The 19,383-nt window shown below is 33.5% G+C and overlaps 1 protein-coding gene across 1 annotated transcript in view; it reads left to right on the top strand.

The window, feature by feature from the left end:
- kek5 (leucine-rich repeat, immunoglobulin-like domain-containing kekkon 5 protein) overlaps positions 1-19,383 on the top strand; it is a 266,130-nt gene that overhangs the window by 40,692 nt on the left and 206,055 nt on the right. The gene's annotated exons all lie outside the window — the stretch shown is intronic.

Below are 19,383 nucleotides of genomic sequence, written 5' to 3'. Positions count from 1 at the left end.
ATCGCTTAATGACTTCGCTCATTTGCGCGTCAAACTTACGTAAGCTAGCATACTAGAGTTAAACGTATTTATTTTTAATTATTAGACAGTCATAAATATCATTACAACATGCTTGATAGACATTAACACGGGGGTGGATCCAGACATTTGTCAAGGGGGAGGGGCATTGACGCGCCGCAAGCAAAATTTTTTCAAGGTTAAATATAAAATATGAGATATTTAAGTTACTATTGGCATATTACATTGAAAAGTACTATATAATTATATAATCCAGGAAACGTTTTATTTAAAATTTTAAACATAAAAAGAATAATATAATTTATAACATATGTATATATACGCACAATAAAAAAAAAATATATATATAGGTAATAAAATATACATATATATAACATTTTATAGCAAAATATCTAATTTACGTTTGTTGTTTGTAGCGCGAGCGAGTGGAAAATAAAAGCTGTAGCACAAACTTTAATCTTAATTTACTTACTTTTAGGAATCTATATTTTTGTACTTATTGTTAGAAGATTCTTAAAATAAAAATATTTTTGGAATATCAAAATTGTGATTAAGTATTTCAGAAATATTAAAAGTATGTATAACCTTTTGCTATAAATATTTTTAAAAAGGGAAACTCCCAAGGGGGAGGGTCATGGCCCCCATGGCCCCCCCCCCCTTTGAATCCGCCATGCATTAACAGAAATAGTGTGCATGATATAATAGAATATTGGTAAATGTACTAACATCAATTAAGCTTTTGAAAATCGAGCTATGGCTTGTTCGATCATTTGACTGATAAGCGAGCTTGTTTTCAAATAGATTGTGGTTTTTCATTGTTTGAATCGACTGATACAATTGCACGCAGCGAAACATTATGGCAACTGGTCATTGTACAAATAAACGCAACTGTATGTGTAAAGTGATAATATGGATTTTCTATGTAGCTATAATGTTACTTACGATTCTCGGTTTCATCAAATTTAATTGGAATATGTTTTAACCGCAAGATAATTTTAGGTACGAATTATCTCTTAATCTGAAGATAATAGAACATATATACAGAGAGAGAGTCAGGAATGAGTACAATGTATACATTCCTTAATGAAGTTCAGTGCTTCTGCGGGTGAATATAATTCGCAACTGGAAATTAACTGCCGCATCGAAATAAATTACCAGTATTTTTACTATTTAATCTTTGGTGCTCAAAGCTCTTCGAAGTTTCTTGCGATGAAGATTTTAATTAATGCACGGCATGCTAATTATTTAAGTGAGCTCTATAACAATTAGCATTCGTCGAAAACGGCTTTATCGCGCTTCCACTGCCATCAACAGTCTCTTTGTCAGCCACTAAACCGCCATTTCGTTGACACGCGGTGTAAAAATGTGAAGCAGACGTTAACTTTATCATACATAAGTGTCGCTACGGGAAAGTGCCGGCGCTCTTTACGGCTCTCGCAAGAACTTGGAATATCTTCGCGGAGAATGGGCCATTCCTGATGAGAATTGCAGTCCTCTCTCGCTGTCTGCGAAGACCATTCGTTGAGCACTGCAGTCGTGGAAGTCATTATTCTCTCTAACGTGAATTTTCGTCAATTAATCGTCGCACCGGTTCCATGCGTCGTCTCCCGCGCATGTTCCATTCATCCAAATTAAATCGAGACGAGATAGAATTCCATTTGGTGTACAGCCGAATGTTAAGTATCGCCGGCTAGGTATCGCTGTTGCGTGCTACTGCGTCTACCGCGCTTGCTTTCCGTTATTAACGGAGTTATTTTTACCTAGCTTATAATCTCTGGGGAAGTCACTTGTGTATAGAAGTCGTTGAACCTCAATACTCGGTAATCCTTATCGCGAATGTGAGACACGTGGAAGATCCTCAACGCCGCGTTTTCACTGTACCGAACGACGAATAACGACGATAGGGTATTCAAGAGTGGTATCGTAACTATTCGCGTTATCGAAGCGATACGCCTCCAGGCGACGATACCTCGCTTGTAAGATTCCTCACGAATTCACGCTGCTCACCAATATATGGTGCACAGAATCGATCGTTCGCGGTCATTACTCGCGCGCATGCTGCGAATGGGAAGTGATCCGAGACTAGGCCAAAGGCGGGGATGAAAGGCCGACGGGGCAACAAGGTGAACGTATGGCGTTTTGAAAGTTTCAACAGAACAGTGTGCAATGTATGGTACCGTTGACCATGCTTCCACGAAATTGTAATTGCTAATCGACGCCTCGGTCGTTATTTGCCGCAACCAAATTGAATTCGACCGCATATGAAATTGATCCATAATATGAGCCCCCAATCTCTCCTTCTTCAGGATTTTTGGACCGTTAATGGGAGAAAATAGATTAATAATTGATCGTTATAATTTTGTGGCATTTACTAATTCATTATCCGCTAATTAGGAACACCACAATTAATTTTGGGTTCATCCTGGGTTTCTCCAATGGCGGAAAAGCGAACGTATTTCTTTCGATAGTTTTGGTAACGTTGCACGTTGCATATTTACGAGTATGGTCTTTTAAAGCTCGACGCTATTGCGATGCGACATGCTCTAATCGTAACACGTACCGAAACAAAAATGCATATTCATTCGTTTATTATCATTCGCTTTCTACATACTGCAGCGATCTTTTTAGTTACATTTCGTGTAAGCCGAATGATTGAATTGATTTTGAAAAATGATTTTGAGTGAAAATGTCTGTAGTTACCTATTAACTTACTCGCTAGAGTATACTGTCGGCTTTTATATCGCACCGTTACAACATCATTATTCTAACGATAATACGTGCCATGGCGCGATCGTTTCCTGAACGGTGTAATTTAGAACGACCATATAACGCGCTTTGGGCGTTAGTCCACAATTCCAAGAGCGTTTCAGACCGTATAGCGAATGAAATTTGTTTCGATTGGCGAGCATCGATTTCGTACTCACAAACTATTCCTTTGACGTGTGCATTTTCCCTTAGATTTCATCGTCGCTTTTTCGAGAGCATGTCCACGCCGAAAGTAAATGCAGTTCGCGTATGGAGGCGTCGAGTGCGGTCACGACATCATGGTATAGGTACTTGAGTGGAAACTAAACTAGGTTTGATCGCGAAACACGAAACAACGGTGTACTTACTCGGCACCAACGGTTCGCGCGATCGAAGGTACCATTGCAGATTTCAAATCATCACCTCATCCAAATCATCGAATTATTCATTGCGCGATGTTAGGGTAAACTAGGGTATTATGACCATACGGAAAAGATGGCCGTATAGGCTGTAATTTTTTCAATAATTGCTAAATAGAGCATTTTTGTAGTCATTCTAAAAGCCTATGACCATCTTCCTCGTATGGCCATCTTATCCGAGTTTAACCTAATAAATATGTTTCATTTTCATGGTAGATTTTATTTAAATCTATTAAACATTACTTACCGTGATTTAAAACATTAGAAATTTATATAGGTATATTCGCCAAGCGAGATAGGGTAAGATGTATATTCCCTCGGCGACCTCTTCTCGTGCGACGCCGTTAGGCTTCTAATTTGCTTTCTGATTATGTCACTGACCTTAAAACGAGCGTCGGTCTGTTCCGGCGTTCCGTGGTCCAGCGGAGCTCTTCTGTGTGTTATATTACCGGATGACAAGCGTGATTACCTTCGTCTAACAATGTCGTAGCCGTTCGTTGGAAGAGCTGCGGTCTCAATTCCACAGACTTAAAATTTCATGGTGAAGAACGCCATATGGACGCGGACGTTACGTTTAAGCCGTACTTCGTGCAGTAGTGTGTCGTTCGTTTACACGCGTACCTCTACAATACTCGTACTTCTGTGGTATAACGAATAATTGACGATCGGCCTCTTGTTTGTCTCGTATAAGTAGAGCTTAGTTATTCTATTAAGCTCGTGGCGTGGCCGATCGGCGCGTGATACAGCTTACCATTCACCGCGTTTACGTGGATCGAAACCAGGAACGCAGCTTGGATACGAACATGTAGCTTGATTACATTTGATACATACAAATCTCAACAATAATTTATCCTACGAATCATCAACGCCAGACTTCGGTTTGTGCAGATATCAATGGTATTTTGGAGCAAATGCTAGAGGGGATTGTATTAAACACGAGGACGCGAAATATGCAATTTACCTTTAATTGAACAATTTCCATGGGTGTAATTTTATACTGAATTTACCACAATTGTGTATAAATATATATATATATATAAACACGCATGTAGATACTGAAATATTGCAATATATTTATATATGTATATATATCATTCGCATAATTTTCCGAATACTCTGAAAAATAAAATAAAATACACATTTTTACATCTTTTTTTATTTTAACAATATATAACTACAATAATTTTGACTTTTTTAAAATAAAATAACTATAAAAGTATACCATGACTTGATATATATTGTTTGAGAAAACCTACAATTTTTTATTATCAAAGTTTCTCTTTTTATTACAGTTTTACATATTTTAGGCATTTTGTTAATTAATTTTTCAAGCGTATCTAATGATATTTCTCTCCAGGCACTTTGGAGATACTGCTAGAGTTGTGATATGATCCATGGACTCACTTTTCTGATCCGCCTATCATCCACGGAAGTTTTGTGATGAAAAACTTGTAAGTTTTCCAGACAACATATCAAACTGTGACAGATACTTTTTTGTTATTTTCTACTTAAAAAAGATCAATTAAATTATGTCGTCAAAATAAAAAGTTTACATAAGAATATTTTGTTCTATTTTTAAAGATGTCCAGAAACTTATAAACGATTTATATGTGTATATATGTTATATGTACAATACATTGCATGTATTACGTTTGTATTACGTTTTTATTAACCATAATTTTTCTTTATTATATTAAACAAGAAGTGTCCTCGTATTTTTACTTGATTTTCCACTCATCATGATTTCTGCATGAAGAATCTTTAACCCCCTTGAGCAGCAAGTTTACGTAGTGCTATCCAGCTTGAAATGAGTTTTTTGCATATTAAAATCATTGGTTTTTAAAATCAGGTTACAAGTAGTTTAGTTTGCTGTTTTAAATATTATTTTTAAAAATTAATTTTTATTAATAAGTAAATTAACAGTTATTAGTGCTTTGGCATAAAAATTCAACACGTATATTCGTATCGCAGTCGGTTTGTTTAAAGGTTTAAATGAATACATACGTATATGACTATAAATGACTCATATACACATATATTTCAAATTCAAGATCAAGTGGATTTACCAAGGATTAAGATACGGCCATTATTTTACAAAGCTTGGTAAAGGACGTTCGTATATCGATGTTAATCCCTAGTAGGGGACAATAGCGCGAAAACTTTAGCAGTTTCACGCTCGATCTACAAGAGGTTGTTGCCCATTCAGTAGTTGACTTTATCGTCGAAAGTACCTTGAAAGAGAGCCTTAGCGCAATTACTCTTTATACGGTTAACACGTAGTATCGAAAGATGAACATTTTATATAGGAGCAAGAATCCGTTAGAGAGAATACATCAAACATCAAAGAGGCGATTCATTGGAAAATCTTTGAGAGGACCCTATGTCTATAATAGCTTATCTGGTGCTTGATTGTATTGATTATTTATATCTATTATGTATCTATAGACAAAAGTGAACAGAGAGAGAGAGAGAGAGAGAGAGAGAGAGAGAGAGAGAGAGAGAGAGAGAGATTGATTTAACACGTATATATTATTTTTTGTATTGATAGAAAGTTATACAAGTAAACATGTTTTAGATAATGAAAGGAAATGGATTGTAAAAACTAATATTTGTGAAAACAAATTTTTGTGAAGAAACGACATGAAAATATTTTATAATTTTTGTAGCTTACATGAAAAAATTTTATAATTCTACTAAGGAATAAAATTTACATTATATTAGGATTGCAGTGTTCAAATTTTGAAAATTTCTGATATATAGTTTTAAATAATACATTATATTTAAAATTATGTACCATTAAAAGAAAATGAAATTATAAAAATTGCGTATTCTAATTAAATTCTAATTAAAACATTATTCTAATTTAGAATTTAAAAAATGCTCTATTTAAAAATTATTTATTTTGAAATGTTATCATTTTTTTATGAACGCAGCAATATGTATCTATATCGATAACAGTACATAATTCTTACATACATGTGATAGGTATTTAATATTTAAATAACGGATAATTGAGAGTAATAACTGCGCGATAATTTATGCGCTATTATTTAACAGTTATATTTCTGGATTCCTTATATTGAATTAAAATAAAATCGAATTGGTTTTGTTTTATGAATATCGCGCAATTATTACTCTTAATTGCTCGTCATTTGAGTATTAATCTGTTAAATCTCGAGAGTCCATGTTTATCTTGATGTTAATATGTATTTATTCATAATGTAAGAAATTCTCAAAAGATGTAGATTATAATTTTAAATTTTGTTATATTTTATTCTAACTTTAACGTAGAGAACTTTAAGCAGATTACTTACAGTTACTTAGGAATTTTACCGCGATAATAATAGAAACGAAAAAACTAGAAACGTTTTTGTCGGGAATATTGCGCGCTATTAAAATTCGCACGACAATCCACAAAAACCATCGTATCGATTTTCTGATTCCACTTGTGCACAACTGTTACCGGCTTTACGCTCACTTTATGCGCGTTGCGAGCCTTTTCCACATCAGATTACCTCCACACCGTCTGGCAATATACACATCTCATGTGTATTTCAACGAGGAAATACCTCGTTTCCTCGGAGTTCTTCCTGTGAGCAGAAGACAGATTTATTAAAAGGAAGAAGGAGATTATTTTAAGCCCTCTTTTCTTAAGAGACTTAACAAAATTTGTACGCTATCATTAGTAAGAAAATCAGAGAGTATCGTTTAGACAGGAATTAGTGGTCAGAGTAAAGTAATAGTCTACTTAAATAATTTTCGCTATAATCTCTGTTAATCCATTCTGTCTACTAAAACTTGTTGCAGAAATAGCTTCTATATTAATAGGTTTAATTCATGAAAGAGTAGTCCGTTGAGTAATAATACTTGTGTGCTGCGAAATGTTCGGCATCTGCGACGGTCTTAATAACGGTAAATCTCGGATAACGCTGGTTTGCGCAATATAAAGTATCGCCGTGATACTTGTCTCGCGATAACGAATCGCTACCGCTGGCAAAAAGCGTCGGCTCGCGATGCGGGAAACCGTTGGGGAAGCTTTATACTTCCAATATTATCTCGCCCGCAATTTCTCACTGGAAGTCGGCCTGGCCCATGCCCGTAATGTTCCTCGGGCTTAATTCTTCGGCGGACTTATGATCTTTCGACCTACATTCAGAGGAGGCGGAACGATATACCATTATCTAGCTAGCTAGCGAATTTCACATTGCGCCGCGATCATTACAAAGACGAAAGCCATTCTTCTTCCATGGAAACTTTACGAAGCAATCTTGTTTATTTACCTTAACCCGGCCCTCCATCTGTAAATTACTTTCAAACTCCGCACGCTCTCCCGTGACAGTCGCTTCCTTCGACCAGGTGCTCCTGACACGGGAAAGCTTCGAGTCAATCGTTCGAAAGCTAGTCTCCTGTAACTTCTCGTTCCGTCGTGAAGAAAGTTACGAAACGGACACCGATCTCTTAAGCTTTACCCTTTTGCCTATTCTATTACACTGAAGGTCTCAAAGAAGCAAAACATGCATATAATATACAGTCCGAGAATCATGTTTCGAAATGTAATTCATTCATCCTCAAATTCATTTTCTTACAACTGTCTTCGAGTGACACGGTTTCTCCCCTGAGAATTCTCATGAAATGTCATAAAGCGCACAAACTTCCGCGTCACGATCCAGCTGTCGTCAGACGCGTCTCGGCGACAGAGCGCGTCTTAACTAAAAATAGCGAGAGAGACACGCGTGGGAGGCCACCGACGTACTAAATTAGAATGCTCGCATTTCCTTAATGAGCGGGAACGTACGGACCGCCGGAATCTGGTCGTGCATTCCCTTATGTACGAGCGACGCGGCGTCGTAAGAAGGAAGAGGACGTAGACGCGACGATGACAAGGAGACGACGCCAATTCCCGGCGACATTTACACGACGGATATGGGGGTGCTTGTGAGATAAAAAAGGAGAGAGGGAGAATTCCTCGTTCATTCCTGCATGACGAATGATCTGTCAGGTGGTTGCCGTCTAGTGCAACAGACGTGGAAACTCGCAGAAAATACGCGAGTCGCTTACTCTGTGTGTTACCCTTTGAAAGCATGCCAAAATGTGCTTGCCGCGCAAGGGCTATGAATGACCGCGAAATCTGGTGTTAAAAGCATGCGAATGCTCCCGTTCATCTCTAATCGTGACTGCGATCTTGCAGTATATATCACGATTGCATCATTTACGTATAAAGTACGATCTACGCGGATTTAGCTTTAGAAAGACAAATGAAAAATATGATAATGCTGATAAATTATGTTTGTTATTGTGCGATATTTTTTGTTCTTAGTTTAATATATTGAATATTTGAGTATTATAGATATACAAGGTGTTTGATTTAATCTGTCCACGCCGATATCTTGAAAATCAAAGATAGATGAAAAATTATGAAAAAGATTTATTAATGGGATTATTTTGAGATGATTTTCAGTTCGAGAGATAAAACAGAAAACCCCATATTAAATACCTTTCGTACTGCATTTTGAGGGGAAAAAGAGAGGTAAAATTTGTTTAATCGAATTTACAAAAATAAGACTAATCGATAGAGCTCGTCCATCTTTTAGTTTCCGAAGCGTGGACAGATTGATCGAATAGGAATCGATATTCCCCAGAGACGATTTCAAAAATTCGTTGTGGTCATAATATCGAAGATGCAGCTTTAATATCATAGGTCAATGGATTCGTCTTTTCGAACTCTATCGATTGGTTTTATTTTTATAGAGGGATTCCATTAAAAGAATTTGATCTCCCTTTCCTCTTTCAAATACGGTTTTGTTCGCGCTGAAAATCATTTCAAAGTAATTCTCTCTATTGAAGAGGCTTTTATATAATTTTTCATCTATTCCTGATAGTTTCCGAGATATCGGCATAGACTGAATTGAACACCCTGTATAAGACTTCAACAATAGGTAACGTCATTTCCTAATAAATATATAAGTAATTTGAAAATATATTATGCATTGCAGTCACTATGCATAAAAATAATATAGATACGTTATAACGAAGATATTTTACTCATGTGTTTTGGTATCTTCCGACGTTACGTGCCAAGAGATTATTCACCGCATAATATAATTTTCCCGCACGGTCAGCAGCATCACGTTGTTCTCGTGTGTCGATAGATAACGTCACTTCTTCCTCATCGAAGCAGCTTATTGAATCTGCAATCGTGTGTATGACAGGGATCTATTGATGTTTCGCGTCTGGCTTGGATGTCAGAGATATGGATAAACGAACGAAGCTGGAACATCCTGATTCACGCTGGTTAATCGATCGTTACAACGAAGAGATGTGATATTGTTAGGTTTGTTCTCTTTTTATATCTCGCGTTTTATTTTTCACTGCATTAATTTCACAGTACAACCGTACGTGAGAATCGAGAATTGTCGTTTTAACATTTCCACGACCATTTTTGAGAAATGGCTTGGTATATGCATTAATGAAACTAATCGTGGCGAATCGCGATATGACGAGAGAAATTTCGATCTCTGTGATCATTATAGGCTATCCGGATAGAGAGATAGCACTGGATTACTGTTTTAATATACTAAAATGATATCTTTTCCACATGTCGTATTATGAATTACAAAAACCCGTATTGTTCGCTTTGAAAATGAAAAAATATAAGAGAGAAGTAACATTTAGTATTTATTAATTTATTAAATATTATCTAAATAAAATGATCGAGAATTGAGAAGTAAAATAAAAAGTAAATAGTAGAATAGTAAAATAAAAATTTAAGTTTTTTTGATTACATATTTCGAGCCAAATGTTTTTTTATGACGATTTGAAAGTGGAAAGGAATTTTTCTATCTTGCACTCAAAGGCGCTTTTCGAAATGTCAACTCTAAGTTACCACATTCCGCGTATGTTCAGAAGAAAGTATATCTTGCTATCTTCCAATAAGTCCATGAACGACGTCAGTCGTTCGCCAGTTGGGCACTTACTTCCACATCGCAGATCAAAGTCGTCTTTGAGAATTTCGTTGAAAAACGTTCAAACATTATGCTCTCCTTTTTGGAATGAAATAACATAACACAACATCGTTCTTAGATTAATACGAATTTTACAAGCACATACATATACATACACATACACGCACAAATAAGATATATTATATTTCAACTGCAAAGATATTTCACTTTTTGTGAAAATTTGATTCTTCAGAGACATAGCTGAGAATCTTGTTTCAATATATTCTGATTTTATTTTTCGAAAAACTAGACAGTATGAAAGAGATCGTGGAGTATAATTTATAACTTTAGAATTTTGAAAAACGCAATAAATGTACAAATTATGATTTTATTATCAATCTTACAAGTATAATTTGAATAAGTTCATTGCTGTATAAAGTTACATATATTGATGCCTATAATTCTATAATTATGATTATTCCTGCAATAATTTTTACTTTATCTTATATATTTTTTTCATGCTCCAAAAAATCCAAGAAGAATTAATATAGTGTAAAATATATGAGATTGTTATAAGGTTGTATGCTTTTTTGTGTACATATTAATCAATTTTGAAAGAGCTAATATGTAAGAATAATATAAATACTTCATTAGGTACTTGATCAAAATTATATTATACAATTTGAATAAATTTATTATTATCCTGTTTTATTGTGTTATAATATTTTTAATTAAGGTATATTTTTGATAAAGCTAAAAATTGCAAAACATATAAGCGTTTCAAGTTGTTTATAAAATATAATCTATAACAGCATTTTTGTCACATTTGGTTACTAAAAAGTTTCGTAATTTAAAAGCAGTGAAAAGAATTCCAGTGAATTAGCTGACGTTTAATTTATTTCTAGCCGAATATCGACTCTGCGAAAATTACTTCTGACTTTAATTAAGTTTCAAAGCGATGGAACTCGTTCTTAATCAACCTAAAATGTGTCAGTTCTATGATGTGAGAAAGAGAGAGAGAAAGAGATGGGGGGGGGGGGAGAAATCACTTTGCAAATTCTTCGAAATATTCAGAGATATTTATATACATACACAATATTATTTTTTGATATATTTTAAGATATAGTTCTTGCAAAATTTTGAAATTAGAAATATATTAGATATTAAATTTATACGTGGGTGATTCAAGTCAAACTGGGAATTTTTTATTCTTATGTTCATGAGAATAAAAGTCCCGGTTTGACTTGAACCATCCACGTACTTTCCATAAAAAATAAATACTAAAATTATATATATGGTATACGTAGAGGAAGATCACCGGTCTGACATCGGTCTCCTAAAGCGACATCCCCTTATTTCTTAGAAACCTTTGCATCTTTGCACCTTATCAATACGAATAAAAACGTGATCTGTTTAGCTAATTAAAGAAGTAGAAACTCATAATTCATATATTTGTGGTTTATTTCTATACCAAATCAGCTAAAAACAAATTCTATGAATCCGAGAAGAAAATTCTTACGGTGTTCTTTTGCAAATTGTGTAATTAAAATAATAGTGACTGTATTATTGATAATATTATGTCATTTTAAATGTTTATAGTTTCATAAATTAGTTTTCTTTACAGAATAGGGTATATCTTTATTTATAGAATAGAAATGTTGGCATTATTACCTACTATGTCAGTTTTGGAGTCCATTTTGTCAGACGCTCATTTTTGCATAATTTACGAAAAACTTAATTATTGCAAAATTGCAAACAGTACTATAAAAACTGCTTATACTATCTGATAGAAGACACTTTTTAGTTTGTATTTATGTTTTTGAAGTTGCATTTTTACCTTTTGTTTAAGAAATATTGTCTAAAAACAAAGTGGTATGTCGGTATCGGTGACCTTCCCCTATAGAGTGAAACCAACCTCACCAGTTGAGTGAATAACATCATCAAGAGATACAGTAATGTAACGGCTCTAAAAGAACACGTATATTTAACAACACATTTTTATAATTCCTTTACTAAATTATTATTTGTTGTTGCTATTATTTTATTACTATACTTTGTTACTACTTTACTTTAATATAAAAGAATGATAACAAAAATTTCTATTTTTTGCGTTAGTATTTTGAATCAAGATCATTTATGTTTATTCAAAGTTTTATTGCAATTCACTAATTAGTTGTTTCATAAATAAGTAAAAATTAGTAAATGATGTAAACTTAATTTATTTACAAAATAACTAAAGAGGTATATCGCAATAAAATTTTGCATAATCTTAATCAAAGTATGTATTTATACAAAAAATTGAAGTTTTTATTATAACATTTTTACATATTGAAGTATTATAGTAACAAAAAAATAATTTAGTAAATAAATTATAAAAATATATTATTAAATATATGATATTATTTATTTTTTTGTTTTATATATGTATACATAGTTTTCTTATTTTTTTATATGAAAAGTATAAATATTATTACATTTTTAATTTTAAAATTTTGCAGGGATTATGTTGCCAATACAATCTTAATTGTTTTATAAAAATATGATTGAAATTATTAATTTCAAAAAATTTCGGGCTACAGATAAATAAAAATTGAAGACTTTTAATATATTAAATTTCTGAAAGATAAACAAATGAAAGTAATTATTTATTTAATTAACTATTGGATTACAAACAAATAAAATTGAAGACCTTTAATTAATATATTAAATTTCTGGAAAGTGAATAAACAGTAAAATTTTATTTTTTAATTAATTTAAGGCGAACTTTACTTTAGTAGAATTTTAATCGAGTTTAATTTAATGCTATATGGAAATTGAGAGAGAGAGAGAGAGAGAGAGAGAGATATTTTACTGAAGTATCTAAAAATTTAGTTAGATACAGGCTGAAATAGTTTCGTTGAACCATCAAAATAATTATGTAGGAAATTTAAACATGATGAACGATGCTGCAAAAAATTTAACATTTCAGCAACTTATACTTAATCTTTCTTTATAATACATAATTATTTGATTTAATAGTCTAATAGAATAATTTTTATATTTGTATTTAGTTAAATTTTAAATACTTGCGCAAAACTGTTCTTTCAATGTAGAAGTAACGCCATTTATAGATTTTCATTAAATTGTTAATAAGAAAACAATCTTTTATATTTCGAGAACGAGCTAGTAAAATATAATCCAATTGAGTCTGAAACAGTTTATTTTACACCGTGTATTCTTGATGTGCATTCATGAGATCAAATTAGATCAGAATATCGAAATGAAAAGAAGGGCGAAAATTTGGTTTATCACATTGTTTACGAAAGCTTCTAATCAGAGAATCGAAATAAATCCTGTGAAAAACTTTTATCACTGCCACGCTGTAAGGTGATACCGTTGAAAGATTACCAAGTACGGCTAAATTGTTTTCTGATTTAATTAAATGTTTCTACAAAGCGAATAATTTCTTCTTTCTGCAAATCGAAACTCACAAGCGACTTTATAAAATTCCGGTATAGTAAATCAAATCGGTTCTGGCGTAAAATCGCGCGTACGAGGATCGATCTGATGGCCTGTACCGCACCGTCACGCTCTCGTGCCATTCCTACAGTACACTTTTTATTTAGGGACAATTTGCACATATTGCCGGTTATATCGCAAGAGCTTTATGGCCAGCAAAAATTTTTACTATGTAGGCGGAAGTCGAGAATGAAGCGCAGCCTCTGGCCGTGTTCCGTTTGTACAGTCCGCGTTATATACAAAAAAAGAATTTCCGTGAATGTTCTGTGTAAAGTTAATTGAGTTTGTATCGTTCTTTGCTTTTTTTTCAATGCAGCGACTGCCGCTATCATTGCGTTAGTTCTGAAGCGTGCTACATAACACATGTCCATTAAACGGTAGAAAATTGATTTGATGCGCCTAAAAATTCATTGCGGATTACGTGAAGCAGAAAAAGTATCATATTTTTGTGTTATTTGAATATGGCAGTATAATAATATTTTGCAGTATTTTTTTTATTTCATCTGTAGCTGTCATCAATAAAAAGTTTTGTATTGTATCGAAACTTCCCAATATGTCGTCAATTAGTACATAAAAGATACCAAATAAACATCCGTTATTTTTCCATATTATAAAGCTTGTTTTTTGAATTTAGAAGAGATCAGATTTAGTTTATCGAATTTAATTCACACGATAAATGATAAGTGAAAATGAGGAGCAACTACATACGAATTATAATTCATAACATGCTATTAAAAAAAAACTTAAAAAAATTTTTAGATGCACATTCGTCTCCCTGTAAAAATATAAAAAATGTTTACAATATATTGCACGTCATAAATGCTTGATAGTACAAAAACACTGCAGTATCTGGTAACGATGCAATCAGATCCGCGATAAAACCTGTTTCTATTGCAGATAGATATTTCATGTGTATCCAGAAATATTTGAAAATATTTGGCTTTAATCGGAGAAAATAAATTTAGCAATAAACAAATTATACGTTCGCATGAGTGATACTATTATCTGTTTCTCACGAAGTTTCCGTATTGGTTACGGAAGGCGAAACGTTACTGGAAACCGAGAACGAAGCTTCGCTCTGATAGAACTTCCCGAGTTCGTTCGGGACGCGATTAAGATCGCGTATCGTATCTGCCGATCGTCAAAGATCGAACTTTCAGCGACGCCACACGATTCGTGCCCCTTGATTCGTTAATTCCATTCCAGCGCTCGCGTCGGCGTTGATAGAAAAGAAAAAAAAAAGGAAGGAAAGAAATCGCCGAACCGAGGGAACGACTTGGAAACTTTACTGCAAACTCAATCTTCGGGATTACCAATACTCGCGGTCTCATTCATATAAACTCATCCGCTTGCTCTTCCGGCGGGAATGGCCCGCCGTATGTATATAACTCTACAGCGTATTATTCTCTTTCTTCCTCTTTTTTTTCAGTGTTCCTTTTTTTCTCGTGGTAAGATTTCGCAGGGATAGATTACTTCCCGGAGGATTATTCGACATCGTGACGCCCTTACGATTCGCAGATTTCGTGCGCGCGTTAACGTCTGATTGAAATAAAACCGCGATACCTGAGATTTTCTTGTCAGCCAGGCAGCGCACTAACATACGCGTAAAGGAACTACAGAGAGGAAATGCCGGCGTCTAATTCCGCCGCCGTGATCGCGCTTCTCATGCGCTTTCCATTCTTCCTCGTTTTCTGTCCGCATGGCTTATCGATCCGACCTTATTTATATGGCGCATGCCCGATCGCGCAAATATACTCGGCGCCGTTGGGACAGAATGAATTTTGTCTAAATCGTAAAATCGATAGCTACTAAGGCTTTTAGGACACTGAAGAGCGCTGCGATGGCGAAAGTATGATGGAGTGGGATTAAGAGTATTCTATATCGAGTTATATGTATTCTATTTATTACTCCTTCGACCAATTCTGAGGAAACTCTTCCTTAACAAAAATGATTAGATTCTGATTAGATTCTCGCATCTTTATGGCACATGTAATGTACATAATACGATACATGTCCGATTTTATTTTTATAAATTGTGTCATTAATTTCGTCAACTATCTTCCTTAAAGAAGATAGAGAACAAAAATAGAAAGGTAGCTTAACTTACATCATTTTGATAGCTAAAAGAAGCCAGTAATTTATTTTGGATTATAATTGCAAAATTTTTTTAATTCGTGATATATAATATATACGAATATAGTATATTTTAAAAAAGACGAATATTATAATTATACTAGAAAAAATCTAGTCTATTTATTAAGAGGGCAGTTATTATAATAAAGCTGATGATTTGTGAAAAAGAGAACAGAAATAACCACATACTATAATAATAATACGCATTGGGACTTATGTATAATAAAAGACTTAATTTTAACTGGAACGAACGTTACTGGGGCGAGTTCTTCAAATACAGGGCGAAAGTACTTTGCTCAGGTACGCGAACTTGTTAGCAATGCGTTTCAAACCTTATCGTAACTCGATCGTCGCTCCCGGGAAGGAAGGGTAGAAAGGGAAGGAGGGAAGAGCTGTTCTCGGTTTTACCTGTTCCAGTTATAGAAGAACTGGGATTTTGCTAGCATGTATCCAGGTCAGTCAACGGAGACCGACTTTACGGGTAGGAACTTTCAATAAGATCCGCGGTCCTCCTCGAAACGTTGCCGAACCTGCTTCACGTATATGGAAGTGAATCCAAATCGTGACGTCGGTGTGCTCGTTCGCATGGAAACTTACATGATCGTCGAATCGAATTCCGAATTCTTTATCCCGTCCATAACCGTTGTCTGTGTCGTCGGCCGCCACTAAAATCTAGTCCTTCATGACTTCAATCTGTAACTTCAACCTTCTTCCTTTATATCGGGAGAGAGTCACGCTTCGCCATAACTATCGCAAAGATTTATGAATATTTCTTTCTTTCTCCTTCTCTTTCTCTCTCTTTTTCTCTCGGTACACGTCGATTCCCTCTTTCTGCTTAAAGTTCCATACGCAACGTTCCGAAGCAAGTTCCGCCAATCCAAATTTCAATCCAAAGCATTTTCTTTTAGACCGAATACGTTTTGAAGTTCCCAAAAGTCATCTTTGTTCCTCATAAAATTTCATTGCATTTTCCACTTGACTTCTCACTTGATATTGGGAAAATATCGCAAGAAAGTGCATTCGCGCCCGATTTGATTTTCTCTGTTTTTTTTATTACAATTCTGTGATATAATATGTCATTAATAGAATTGGAATAAATTTTATAATAACGTTTAAAGTGTTGAATTTCCATAAGACCAAAAATTGTGATGAGTTATTTATATTTAGTAATTATCATCGCTAATTATAACTTTCGAAACACAAGTAAATATAATAAGCTTTAAGCCGTAAAATATTGACCAATGTGAATTGAATATGAGGAGAATAATCAACTATGATTGGAGTGATTTCTTATAGCTTAAGGTTTACTATCGTTTATTTTCTATCGTGTTTACTTGAGACTAAAAGGCATTGATTTCTAATTTTACGTGAATCAATCTAGACCGTTGGATTATCGTACAATTCGACCTAATTATTGATTTTTTGAAATTCGAATTCCTCGTTATGATATCGATTCTATTTACTTCAGTTAACTAATAGTACCTAACTTGGAATTACCGCAATGCTTGGTACACGGAAAGAATGATTTTGCTGAAGTATTTGAAAATTTAGATACCTACAGATTTGAAAATACATAACTTTATCATTGATTATCAGAATAATTGTATAAGACGTTCTCAAATTGGTTATTGAGAATATCAAAACTTTTTGCATGGTTTGCACTGTGCTCTTAGTTCGCGACCTATACGATAGATGCCTTTGTTTAACCTATAGGTTAAACAAGAACGCCCATTGTTTAGGTCGCGAACTAACCGCACGATGTAATCGTAGCCAGTATTCATCATGTTTGTTACCTACATAATTAATGGTCCAACAAAATGTTTTTTAGATTTGCATTTAGCTAAATATTTAGATGCTTCAGCAAAAACGTGTATGTGCATTTATTTTGACTGATTTTTTCACATTATATATTTCATTTTCAGTTTATTCACATTATTCTATTGTTTGCACTGTGAGGTATATTATGCGATTCCGTTTATTATAAGTTCATTTATTTTTATAATATTTCGCGTGTGCAACGTAGCTGGTTCTGTTCTGTTGTACGAATATAATGCGTTATTATTTATAATGCATGCGTTTTCTAATTGAAAAATTGTTAATTTGAATATTGAATGTTTATTGCTCATGAATATTTTATTATATCCTGTGTCTTGAAAAATTAAATATATTGCCTACCACTATATACACTTATCGTTTTTCTCGTGCTACATTTATTTTTTATTAATTCTAATACACGCACGCATGCATGCACGCAAAGGCAAAATAAATTAATATCTTAAAAACTACTATTGTTATTTAATTGAATAGACGAATACGGATATAAATTGAATAAATGGTCAGAAAATCTTATAAATCTTCTTTAATATCATAATCTCTGTCGTTTAAAAACTTTTGGTTGTACAAATCGTATAAATGTATAAGCTAACATAGAATTTATGATTTTCTGATAAACCCGATACTTTATAATCTTGTTCAAATCCTCTGTTTTTATTGCCTTTTGCTTTATAACCGTATTCTTTTATATTTGAACGCTGTAGACTTGGATTTTTAAAAAAATCAATTATAATCGTACAAAAATTAACGCAACGCGATAAACTTGTTAAAAAATTACATTATAACCATAAATTAGTTTACTGACGTAATGTGAATTATTTAGTTACATTTTCTTGACACAAATCTTTAATACAATATAAAAATATATTATACATCCATTTTAACGATCTACTTTTTATTAGGTATAACTTGTATTTTTCATTCGCAAGAATTTTTTCTTTTGATACTGTAAATTTTTTCAATAGGAAAAAAAAATTATGTGTTTATTGATTATATCAATTTTATTTAACGTTATCGATAGTGAATCGATAATCGAGATATCGATTTATTATTTATGGAGCTTTAAAAATGATGAGCTTGAGGCATTAATTTGTTCTGGATCAGCGCGGACATAATTTTGCTGTAACAATGCCGGCACGTACGATATTCATAAGCGCATTTTAATCCATCTCGCTATTAAGTACTAATTAGCTGTTGTGGGCTCTTTTATTATTTAATTACAAAATTTAATACGATTATATCTTGCGCCCGCCATTATTATGTACAATGTCCAGTTTTATCACTTATAAACTGTGTTCGTATAAAGACATACACGTATTTATAAGGCATTACATTTATCACTCTTGCTTTGTTTAATTATGACGAATAAATGTTACGGAAATTTCCATATTTTTTACCGTTTTGATATGACATAGAAAACTGCACCTTCGAACGAATTTGCTTTTCCTCATAATTTAAAACGAAAAAATATTTCGCGTGCGTTTTATGAACGAATCACGTGCTGATTGATCATACCTGAAGAAAGAAAAACTAGTATTGTTCAAGTATTTTCTCGATTAGTAATGAAAATCTCGTATCTGCTGGAATTTATTAATATATCTTCACTTTCAAGATCTAAAATTATATAACTAGCCATTTTCGATCGGTCACATTTCATATTCAGATATTCATGTGTCATGATTCGGACTGTGTCTGACGGTTATAGAATTATGTTTAAATGGTACATGTGAAAGATTAAATACAAGATGAAATGCAAACAATAGCCATACTATAATTAATATATTGAATTATATATA

Source organism: Mycetomoellerius zeteki, unplaced genomic scaffold (assembly GCF_001594055.1).
Source record: "Mycetomoellerius zeteki isolate Tzet28-1 unplaced genomic scaffold, Tzet1.0 scaffold108, whole genome shotgun sequence".
Classification (NCBI taxonomy): Eukaryota; Metazoa; Arthropoda; class Insecta; order Hymenoptera; family Formicidae; genus Mycetomoellerius; species Mycetomoellerius zeteki.
This window is presented reverse-complemented; position numbering and strand designations above follow the sequence as displayed.